Source organism: Pholcus phalangioides, unplaced genomic scaffold (assembly GCF_987345545.1).
Source record: "Pholcus phalangioides strain wild (caught in Gottingen) unplaced genomic scaffold, Ppha-v1.0 ptg000013l_1, whole genome shotgun sequence".
NCBI lineage: Eukaryota > Metazoa > Arthropoda > Arachnida > Araneae > Pholcidae > Pholcus > Pholcus phalangioides.
The window spans coordinates 21038505-21051456 of NW_028301606.1; the positions used below are offsets into that span (position 1 = coordinate 21038505).

The 12952-nt window shown below is 31.5% G+C and overlaps 1 long non-coding RNA gene across 1 annotated transcript; it reads right to left on the minus strand.

The window, feature by feature from the left end:
• Positions 1-8612: 8612 nt before the first annotated feature.
• On the minus strand, positions 8613-12581 carry LOC149078750 (uncharacterized). Its single transcript, XR_016193854.1, has 2 exons — positions 10702-12581; positions 8613-10653 (listed from the first exon to the last, which is right to left on the minus strand). It is a non-coding gene; the product is annotated as an uncharacterized LOC149078750 (long non-coding RNA).
• Positions 12582-12952: the final 371 nt, after the last annotated feature.

The following is a 12952-nucleotide window of genomic DNA, read 5'->3' on the forward strand; positions in this document are numbered from 1 at the left end:
AGGGTCAAGTCTGCCAATGAAAATGGGAATGGTACAAAAAAAAATCGGAATAAGCTCAATACCAAATAATATGCAATGACACCAAAAGAAAAGTGGAAGAAAGCGTTTTTAAAAAATCGTCCTATAGAAATTAGGACGTCTTATTATTCCGGAAATTTCCCGATCCTGAAACGTATAGACATATAAAAAAGTCTATATTTTTCAAAATTTTGGATTTTTTCCCCCCGCAAATTTTTTTAATTTCCCGGTCAAAATGTTTACATTACTCGGGAAATAGATTTGCAAAGTTCTGGTTCCCACATTCAAAACATAATAAATAAGCCCTATGAAATACATTGGGAAATAAAGTTTTCAAATAGTGTTATTTTAATGATTCAGAGAGAGAGACTCATGAGGGGCAGAAGAAACATCGTACTGACCGATATTTCACTGTATTCGATTATTTTATAAGTGGAACTTATCGAAATAATCAAGTATTCTTTAAATTGTTGAGAAATGGGACGGATAGGATGGACCATGAACTTTTAGTACACCGCCAATCGACTGCTTTTACAAGGGGACACCAGTATCGATTGGTGAGGGACAATGCAAGGTTATGGTGTCGCAGGGAATTTTTCTCCAATAGGGTTGTTAATAAATGGAATAGCTTACCCCCGGAGGTAGTAAATTGTAACACAATTGACACGTTTAAAAAGAAATACGATAAACATGTTGGGGTAAATCGAGAAGCTATCCATTCTTAGAATAAGACAACCATAAGTATTCTTTATGGGCATTGTATAATATTTTATCATGTGTATATATTGTTTGTAATTTGTGTTAATTGCATTTTTAATTGGGTTGCTGTATTTTTGAAACATATGACAACCATATTTTTATGGGCATCTTTTTATCAGCCACCTCGTTGGGCATTTTGCCTGTTGTGGCGTTGTATTTGTATTTGTATAAATTAATTTTTCTGAATAAAAAAAGAAAGTAGAAAAAATATTATCATAATTAATGTGTGAAATTAGGAAATAATATTCAGTGTGTGTCAAAGGTAGATAATGCTCAAAACCGAAACTAATTTATTTTTACATGCATAAACACTGTAGTCAAAGCTACTCAGAAAAATTTTATACTATAACAAAGTGAAAAAAAAAATTATGTCAACTGATATTTAACTGGTCAAATTTCTGCATGATTAAACTCAACCGTAATGGATTTTATCAAAATAATAACTTATAATAATAATAATATCACAAAAAGTAGATTAATTTATTTCTTAAATACGCATTTAGAAATTAGTGTTTTAAGTCAACAGCAGATGACGCTTCCAATTTTTTTTCAATGCGCATAAATCGAAAGATTTAATCCGGAAAAAAAACCTTCACGTTTTGACTCAGCCTCTTGAAAATTGTATAAACGTGGTTCCCATTTTGCAACCAGTTGGGTGTAAAGGAAAAATACTCAGTTGTACCGTTTTCTAAGCCCATTCCATCAAACGGTACGTATAGGCATCGTATTCGCTTTTGGATTTCTTTCGGATAGAGATATTATATGGTTATTGTTATCAGAAACCCAAGTCCTGATGTGATCACATTAAACGGAATGCATTGTATCTATACATTCATGTTTGTTTGGGTTCCGTGAAAAAGCCTTTTTATCCTCAAGGGTTCTGCACGAACTAAACGTTGAAAAATTCAGCTCTATGCGTCCATTCCATGGGAAATTTCTTTTTATAAAATTGAAACTGTACGAATTTATTATATATCAGAATTTCAACATCCATAAAACCTAATTGATTGGTATTAAAGAACATACTTCATATTAGTATATCACACTGTTTTATTGCGACTTATTTTCACACGATTATCCAATCGTGCTGAAGATGAGGAAAGATTGAGAATATATTTAAAAAAAAAAGACAATACTTTCTGTTTTTGTGGAGATTCCAATCTAGTCTTTGTTTAGTCTAGTCTAGGTTCCTAGTTTTAGTCAGTGCATGCCGTTGCATGCATAAAGAAATAAATGGTACAAATACATAGTCTCATGATTTAATTGACATATTAATTGCTTTTAAAATTTAATTTGGGTCTTCTTGACCCAAATTAGATGTTTAAATTTTAAAAGCAGTTTGCTTGAAAAAAATTTAGCACTGTGTTAACGATCCTTGTCCGGTTGTATCTGAGGATATCAATTTCAACCTTGAATATATAAAATCCCACCCAAATTTCTATACTAGTGATTTTCAGTTTTGACTCCACAGTATCAAAAGCAGTAATTTTTTTTTTTTACTTGGTAGAGTAATAAAAATATCTGTACCTTCATATTTGTTTGGGATCCATTAAACAGTCTTTTTATCCTCAAGTGTTTCACACGAACTAAAACGTTGGAAAATTCAACGCATCCATTCCATGGAGAAAAAAATTTAATGAAATTGTAAATGATAGAAATGTTCGAATTTATATATCAGAATTTCAACACTCATAAAACCTAATCGGATTAGTATTAAAGTACATACTACATATTAGTATATCACACTGTTTTATTGTAACTTATTTTTACACGATTCATCCAATCGTGTTAAAGATGAGGAAAGATTGAGAAAATAATATAAAAAAGAAGACTATACTTTTTGTTTCTGTCGAGATTCCAATCACAGCAACATATAGCTTCTGGCTAGAGCTGCAGACGTAGACTCTTTCAAAGTAATTCTTGAATTATACTGGAATGTGCTGAGCAACGCTATTTGTTCTAAGCAGTTTTCATGTGTTTCTTTTTTCATCTCCTACAATTTTTTTTTTCTTCTCTTTTCTGTTTTCTCTTTCGTTCAGCTTTATTTCCTGTTCTTTCCCTAAAACAAAGTAGATTTCTGAGGTGATAAAAAGGTATTCTGAACATTTCTAAGCTCTAGTTTTTTCTTCAGAAGAGAATGAAGAGGAACCGAAAGGGAAAAAAAACTAGAAATTTTCTGAAACTACAGGAACTACAGGGTAAAAAGGAAATATACAAGATTTTTCTTTCTTTTTTTTACATTATTGTATTTATTTTTATTTCTAGGTCTGGACAAAATAAAATTCCATTGGAAATGGAATTTTGCGCCTGGGAGACAGGATTTGACCGGAAACGTTGGGAAAGGGAAGAAGAAAAGTCCATCTTGTCGTTTTTCTTGGCTTTATCTTTTCTTGTAGGCTTAATATATTTTTTTTTCTTTAGGCACTTTTCTACTCCTTTTTCTTTCTTTCCAATATATTCTGTTTGAAACTTTACAAAGCAGAAAAAAAAGTAAAGGATAGCATAACATTACTTTCCTTCAATAGTGTGCAGTTGTACATTTCAAGTAATTTGATGTGTCTGAGTATTTCAAATCTAAGTATCTTAATTTAGGCAAAAATTTAACAGCACAACTTTTGAATACAACTTAAATCGTGAAACCCATTGTTCCTCTTCTATGAATATAGTATTTTCTATGTGATGATACTCCTTCGTTCTATCGAAAAATTCGTTATAAATAAGTTTACTGCATGCAGGGGATTCTAAATTTATGGGATCAACTTAAAGCGGTAATATAAGACACCTAAAAACAAATATTTTTGGTAATAGACTGTATAGTCGAATCGCAATAACATAATATTTTTAGGGAGTCCATAACATAATTTTTTTGAAAGAAAATATATTTTCCGACGTATTTGCCTCTATATGTGCTATCAATTACTCGAGGGTGCGGGGTTGTAATGTGTGATAGGCTTCCTCATGGTGCAACTTGGGCAACGCAAATTCTACGATAAGTCATTTTTCCGCTTGATCATTGTTTGGCGCAGCACAACCTTGATAGTTCTTACACGAATAAGAACCAAACTCTCCGAAGGTACCTAAATCCGAAGGTACATATGCACCAATAAAAACCAATTTTTTTAAACCAAAGTTTGGTTTTTATTCGAGCTCGGACCATAAGTCATGCTGTGCCACACAATGACAAGGCAGGCGGGGATCCAGAGCAATGTGTTGTGGGCCGATTTATTGCGTAGGTTCGTTTAAATGAGCTGTAAAATACGGGACGACAAAGAAATTTTTTTTCATATTATTCAGCTCTTGGGAGTAGTGATTGCCCCATCGCCCCTCTCTGGACCCTTGCAGAGACAAACAGTACAATAACTTGTCGTAGATTTTGGGTTACCCAGGTTGCACCATGAGGAAGCCTACCATATCACAGTTTCCCTCGATTGATAACACATATCGCAGCAAATATAGCCGAAAAATATGGTATTTTCTTTTGGTGAAGTGCCGTTGTGCACTCATTAAAAAACACTCTACTGCCTTTGCTATTGCACATACTGGTATCCCCTTGTAGAAGCGGTTGATTGACGATGTATTAATAACTTATGGTCTATTTTATCCATCCCGTTGAAAATTTTAAACACTTAATCATACCCCTATCTCCCAACATCTGCGCTCTTACCTCGTACAATGTAAAAATTTTCAGAAAAATCAAGTCTCTTTTCATAGCTTAAACTCCCTGTGCCATCAACAACAGCATGCGTGGCTCTTCGATGCACCCCCTCGACAAGTAAATGTACCTCTCCTAAGTATGATCTCGAAAACCTGATGACATACTCTAATCCATAACGAACTATGCCCCGGAAAAGGGTCGCTTTAGGAGAACGCGAAGAGACCTTTTTGAGAATGAAACCGAGCATTCTATTCGATGTATTCTACTCAATGCCTGATTCCTCAGTAACTACGCATCATTAAAAACCACCCCTAAAAAATGCTGTACCGTATACGTATCAAAAGTGTTTCTGTTTTAGTTGAAATAGTAATTTCTGTTCTCATTTGTATGGTTGCGTCATCTGTTGCAAACATATTTAAGTTACGTTACCAAATGTGAGCGCGTGCATGCATCCTCATTTTTAAGCTTCGGAATCTGACACCCCTAGATTGTGCTACATAAAAATTAACAATATGCGGAACGATTTCAGTTTTAAAATCAAAAAAATTGTCACGATCCCTTTAACTCTTATACCGTCCATGGCTTCAATGCACACTGCATTTCATCGGCAGAACGATGATTGAGGGGGTATGAGTTGTTACAGTCTAATCTACGACACCCCGATAAGGGGCCGTTGAAGTATTACGTCATCATCGATCCGATTGGGGGGGGGGGGAGGCTTTGGATAATGCTTACGTCATCAACCACCCTTTATGAAAATATGAGTTAGGATTCAGAGGGGCAGAGCTGATGACGAAATTTTGCTGACAAGGAATGGGGGGGTGCATAAAAATGAATAATATGCAATATGACATCAATGTAAATTTTTATGCGCAATAACACCAGTTATGCTGCTGCTGATAATAACCCGTTATTTTGCGCCTCCTAGAACCTAGTTGGTTCCCACGTCAGTCTAGTCCGAGATAAAACTGAGGAATCATTGACTATATACAACGACTATGTACATAGAATTCGCACTTTTACTGCGATGAAGTTGTTTTTGAGCAAACAAGAAACTATCAACCAGTTATGAAAGTATTTGAAGTTCTCATTTGATAGTTAACATTGCATAAATTATGAATATTGAATATCTTAAATTGATTATCCGCTATCATGGTTTAATTTTATCATACAGTCTAGCTAGTGTTTTCCAAAAAAATGATTTTGAAGAGTAATTTCACTTCTCTTGGAAATTTTAAGGGGGGGTACTTTTGTAAAGAGTGGTATTTTTTCTCTTAAAAAAATAAAGAAATAACTCTATGAAAGAAAAATTACCCAAAATTTGAAGAAGAATTTCACTCCTCAAACGAAATTCAGAGAAGGAAATTTTAATTTTGATGCGTGGATCACGCATAGACGAATCAGACAATCACTGTGTGTGACTTAGTCGAAGCTACGACTTGGATATGCAGGGTTAGCATAAATGAATGACATAATTTTAAAAATCCATATTTTCAAAACTATTACACATAATATAAATTAGTGATGAATAAACATATAGAAAAACATTCCCTAATTTTTTTTTATTATTATTCAATTACAGATATTCGATGTGTGAACCTTTCGTAACATGACAAGCATCTGATCTGTAATTAAGACTAATATCACACATTCTGTGGTTTTAGTTAGTGGTTTAAGAAATGGCCCAAAATGCAGCACTTTCTCTGATGCCTTCTTTAAGTTCATTAAGTGGCTATGGTAATTGTTTATAAACCAGCATTGCCGAAAACACTCAATGAATTTAAAGAACCCACGAATTTGAACCATTTTTTTAACCATTGACTGTAAAACTGCAAAACATGTGAAATGGACTTGATTACAGATTAGATGTTTGTCGTATTACATCACACATCGAACATTTGTAATTGAAAAAAAAAAAAGCTTGGAATGTTTTTTTATATTTTTATGTATTACTAATTGTATTGTGTGTGATAGTTTTGAAAATATGAATTTTTAAAATCGTGTCATTCATTTATGCTATAAGCCTGCAGTTTCAAATTTATATTTAAAAAAATTTATTAAAAAATATTATTTCAATGATTATAACCACATAAATATTTTATTATGTTGAGCATATTAAAGAAAAAAATCAATTTCTTTCAATTGAACCAAAACCTGCTTTCACGACTCCTAAATAGATTCTTAAGGGAGATCTTTTTTTTTTTTTACTTTCTTCGAGTTTTCTTTCAATTGCCTGAGTTCAAGAAACCTTCATACCAGAAACTAAATCCATCTTAGACTAACGTGTCAGATACTTTCTCAGGAAGTTCCAGATAATTCCATTTCCCATATAGACAGAGGAAATTGCCCTATTTATTTAAATGAAATACACCACACCCTTACCTTGAATCACACACACGGTGCTCTTTCTCTTCAATATCTCTTTATAAATATATATACGTAACAGTGTTTCATTCAATTTATTCTTTCCTATTTTTAAAAAAAAAAACTTTGGAGCCTCATCGTTTTACGCAAGATTTCGTGAAATTTCCTCTCAGTAGATAAATCATCCCTCATTGCGAATTCGATAACCCGTGAAAATAAATCACATCGTAGGAGGCCACAACTATCGTTCTTTTATGTATATATTCTTCTCTATATTTTTTTAACCATAGCTTAGCCAACGTCCATTTGATCTATGTATTTCAGAAAGAGAATTTTTCTATTTTTTTTTTTTTTTTTACATTTCTTAGATCACTTTCATTAATCACTTCCAATAATTCATCATAGATTCTTTTATATACAGGGGATGCCTATAATTAACGTTGGCGTGTTCTACCTTTTAAAAAATTATGAAACTTTAGGAACGTCTTAATGTGAGGCTGGGGGAGAATTTCCCAAGCCCCTTCAAAGACAGAAAATCTCCGTATAACTCAGGGCACATCAACTTTTCAGGCATTGTCGCCCAAAAATTGAAACTTTTCATGAAGCCACCTACAGTGAAGTCCCGGTAATTTGAGTCTCGAAACTTCGAGGTTACGCATAATCCAAGGTGCCGGAATTTCCCAAAATTCATTTTCTTAAAATCGAATTGTTTTTCACCAAGAACGAGTTTTGTTTAATTTTTCTTACCAATGTGATTAATTTGCGTTTGAAGGACCCCGGGCCAAACTTTTTCGCAGGCCCTTCTATAGTAAATTTATTGGGTGGAAAAAAACATTAATATCAAGCTCCAGACTGGTGTCCCTGTCAACTTCCTTTTTTAAAGAGGCCATGGATCTTGGAAGTTTTGTAATAAATTAAGCCGTTGAATTAAAGATAAAGCAGGTAAAAGTAGGTAAATCTTCATCTCCCCCCTCTCCCACTTAAAATGTAGTTTTCTATTACTTTCCAGATAATCCTGGTTTTCAGTTAATACGAGTAGGCCACAACATCCTACATTACACAGATTATATAAGGTGAAGGTTGTATAGGAGGTCGTGGGTGGACGCGGTCCCTTTCACCTCGGATTACCGAGATTACTGTACTCATATTTAAAATTCTAAGATGTAATTCAGATTCAAAAGAGCTTAAGGAAATGTACAATGGCATCTTAACGGAAGAGTCAACAAGGTCCCGAGTTATACTGAGGCTCCATATAATTGAAGGTTTATTTATTTATTCTGAAATCATTTCTTTCATTATTTTCAACTTCGATCTGTTCCAAAATCATTTAGTTCACATATTCTGAAACAGCTTTTGATTAATTATTTTATTTTATTTGGGAATTAGTTTAAATGACTTGAAAAATTATTTCTTTCTTCATTTATGAAATTACTTTTCTTGTTCATTAAGTATGAACACACACATTCCATCACTTCAAAATAATTATGAAATCATTTCTTTCCTTATGGCGTGTTTCAGAATTTCTGTAGATTCAGAAAGTATTCCAGACTCTACCAACTGGGCTAGAAGAAATCACTGCACCGGAATAAGTTCGATGGCAGAGTTCTAGCGCTCATTCATTCCTTGTAATTTGTGAAATTACGAATATTTTTTGGGATGCCGGCTTTTCTCCCTTGGAATATATGGAATCAGGGGCCTTCAAAAGTGTTGAAATTGACAGATTTTTTTTTTTTTTTTTTTTTTTTTTTTCTGCGTCATGCGACTCTAGTGAGTATTACAGAAAACTGAGAAAACAAAATTTCAAATAAAAAATCAATACAATTTTCAACATTTTATCCCAAAAAAAACAGAGGTATAACAACAATTTCACAATCACAAGGGAGGAAAAATCACTAACTACAAAATGTTTTTCCCCCAAACAAATATATTGTTTACATTGCAATTTAATTAAGAGAACACAGCTATAAGTGGAATTATCACAGGAACTAGAAAATATGAAATTTACATCAACTAGTGTATATAAATATTGAAAAATTACAACATTGGACATATTTCTTTGGTGATAACCAATTATCCCAAAATGTATGGGGTGTTTTGAACGTATGTATGTGCTAGATTAAAACAGTGTCTTCTTTTCTTTCAGAATACTATTATGATGAAAAGTCATTCATTCGTTCTTTATAAGAGGATAGGCATTTAAATTTACAAAAAATGCTATATCAGAGCTTGACAAATCCCAGCAGCCAGATCACCATAGCAACTAAAAAATTGATATTGACGTCAAGAAATTTCTTTCTGGGGTTAATAAATTGGAGTCGGAACAGCACAAAATTTTTGGAATTCATACCCGCGTATCTACCAATATGCAAGGTGGGTTGCTACGTCCTGCAGGAAAAGTTGTATGAAACTTTATTTTTGAACCTATTTTAACTGATAAATAAAATGTTTTGGCTCTTAAAAAAATTTTCTAATGCCTAAATTTTTTTTTCCGCGATTCTTCAAACCCTGTGTTATATGTGTAGAGCAAAAAGAAAAATTTATTCGATGATCCTAATGTGGGGACATAGGCCTAATAAATTATCCTTTGTACAGATACACCAGAAGAAAGGTTAAGGGAACTGAATCATTCAAAAAACCTAAGTCTATATTTGATTTCATAGAAGTGCTAAATGTACTGAATGTGCAACTTTTCTCCTCTTGGTACATGATAGAGTATTTAAGGTAAGATCCTTTTTCCTCTTATATTTACAGTTATATAAAGAAAAGAATTTTGGCACATGTTTTAGATGACTTATAAAAGAGGATATTTTGAACCCTCAAAATTTATTTAACAAAACTATAAATATACAAACCTCTCTACCTTAATATCGTGTTTATGCATATGTCCAGTCTTTAATGTATCATTTTTGAAGTTTCAATACAAAATGATAACCAATTACCCATAAATGTATAGGTAGTTTTGAACACGTAAATGTTTAATTAAAACAGTGTTTTCTTTTCTTCAAGAATACTATTATGATGTATACAATACAATAATACAGTAAATACTGATGATGACATCAGTAATCAGATATTCTATGATAATGATAAAAATGAATTTTTTTTAAATGCATACTAATTATATGTTTAACGATGATTTAAAAAATATATATAAATTATACATAATAAAAATTAAATATCGAAAACTTGATTATATTCACTAAATTCACATTAAAAATCAGACTATATCAAAGAATAATATTATTTCACTTCCCAAAGATAATCAATAGTTAATGTCAGAGTGCACCAACAAATCTTTGTCTCTAACAAGAATCTAATCTTCAAGTCTTTTTAATACTTCGCTTAAGGCAAAAAAGAAAGTTATAGGAGCAAAATTTCAATCATCTAACAAACCAATCTATTTATTATTAATTGCTTTGTAAAAGCAGCTACACATATAACTGCAAGCTTTACAAACATGCATGTTCAATCTTTTTGTGCAGACATACTTGAGTATCTGTAGAAGAATTTTGATTACTTACAGAATTTTTTCTACTGTTAATTTTGAATTTTCATCAATTGTGGAATTATTAATTTCATTAACTCTTAGTTTTCATCAATTTTGGAAAATTGTTTCATTAATTCTGAATTTTTGTGAATTTCAGGATTATTTCTTTTATTAATTCTGAATTTCCATCAACTCTTGAATTATTTATTTCATTAATTCTCAATTTTCATCTGTGCTGGAATTATTTCTTTCAATTACTTTTAATGCATCAATTCTAAAATTTTCATTATTTTCAGGATAATTGTTTCCCCTCATTCGTATCAAATTACTTTCAGTGCTGAATTTTTATCAATTTTTTGTGTTAATTTACCTAAGTCTAATTGTGTTAATTTACCTAAGTCTAATTGTGTTAATTTACATTTAATTGTGTTAATTTACATTTAATTGTGTTAATTTGCATTTGTATATATTGTTTATAATTTGCATTTGTATATATTGTTTATAATTTGCATTTGTATATATTGTTTATAATTTGCATTTGTATATATTGTTTATAATTTGCATTTGTATATATTGTTTATAATTTGCATTTGTATATATTGTTTATAATTTGCATTTGTATATATTGTTTATAATTTGCATTTGTATATATTGTTTATAATTTGCATTTGTATATATTGTTTATAATTTGTGTTAATTGCATTTTTAATTGGGTTGCTGTTTTTTGTTTTTTAAATATATGACATCCATATTTTCATGGGCATCTGTTTATCAGCCACCTCGTTGGGCATTTTGCCTGTTGTGGCGTTGTATTTGTATTTGTGTGTTCAAATATTTTTTGCATGGATTCCTGCACATTGTAAAATAATGGATGCTGATCCCCTGACCCTCTCCCCCACAAAATCCGGGTTCCAAACATTTTTGGCACCCCAAAATTTTTGAGACGTGTCTGGTAATGCTATTATTTTCTCACTAGGCCTTACGTCTGACCCTTTCGAAAGGGAAATTGTGCATAGTTGCCCAAGCTTGCGGTTGCATGTGCAACTTTCTTAAGATGATACATACTCTGGACACTTAATTTCAAAACCATATAGACAAATTGTTGGAAAGTTGCAGTACAATCATGTATCACAAATATATGCATACAAAGTTCTAACTTTCATTATTAGTGTAAAAAATTCAGCAAATATATAAGTTTTATATGTATATCTTTACATATAAAATCTTTAACCCAGTTTTTGACTTCTGTTGATGGTGATTTTTTTTAAATTAGAAATGATAATTGTTAAGACAGAAAGATTCCAATCTCAAATGTTATTACTGCTATCAATAGGACTAACAAGCAATTACTTAACTGCATAAAGTAGGAGATTAAAATTTTTGTATATAACCTTGAGTATACTCATATTCACATAATGTACATGCATACAAAAGAAAACTTGTACAACAAAAATTGAAATGAAAACTCAGTACATAAATGCAATTAAGGTTATCACACACATCATTTAAACAACATACAAAAAAATCTGACACTTGGGAGACTAAAAATACCCAAAACACAAGAAAAATGGAAAACGGGGAAAAAATTTTCAACTCACATGGTATATTATACGAAAATACAAATGGCAAAAGGGATATCAAAAACAATGGAATATGACTAGAAATAGAATTCAACATATTACTTACGTGCAGTTTTACCAACCACCGAAAATAACATAAAATGACTAACAAATTTCACAATAACTATGATTGTCATTACTATTAACAACGGGATATTGGTGTCATCAAATTTTTTCATAGTAAAGTACAGTCAGATTACCATATAATTCTATCTGTTTAAATCAGATTAAATAGTGACATCAGATTAAATAGTTATTAATTTTTATTCAGTCCTCAGAAGTGAAATTATATTAAGGTCTGACTGTAGAAAGACTACTATATTGAAGAAATATAATGCAAAGATACTTGATGTATGTGAACTTTGATACCTAAACACAAGAGAAAATACTGGAGAAAGTTAAATTTTATGACACTAAAATCATTGACACCTAAAAGTGTCATTAAAATCACTTATTAAATCCTTTTTTTATTCAAAAATAAATTCTAATAATCCTTCCATTATCAGTCACATTGGGTCAATTTCAAGCTCTTGTCAGAACAGTCTATTGGGGCACGTGTTATTTGATATTTCCTAAATATGAACTAAACGGGTAAACTCAAATTGAAAGAGTTGAATAGATCAGTTTTTTATTAGAGAAAACTGTTAACTATACCACCACACATACAGTGGGGGGGGGGGGGGGGGGAATACTAAGAGCCTCCTTTCTATACTTTGTCTTCTGTTAAACAGAATCATTTAGAATGATAGAATGATATATGTTAGAAGAAAATTAAGACAATATTGAATATTTTGAGGACATTTTAAAAACACACGGGAATGATGAAATATTGTGCCATTTCCTAAAAAATGATTTTCATTCACTCCTTTTAAGAAAATAAAATTTACGATGTAAATGTAATAATTAATAACAATAATAATCCTATCTTTATTTCATAGTTAGTTCTTTGAATTACACATTTATGAAATGGAAATCTGCCTAAAATGGAGTATTATTTCAGTCTATTGATTTAGCCTGTTTCGTACAGGTTTCACTCCCTTAGATTTTTTC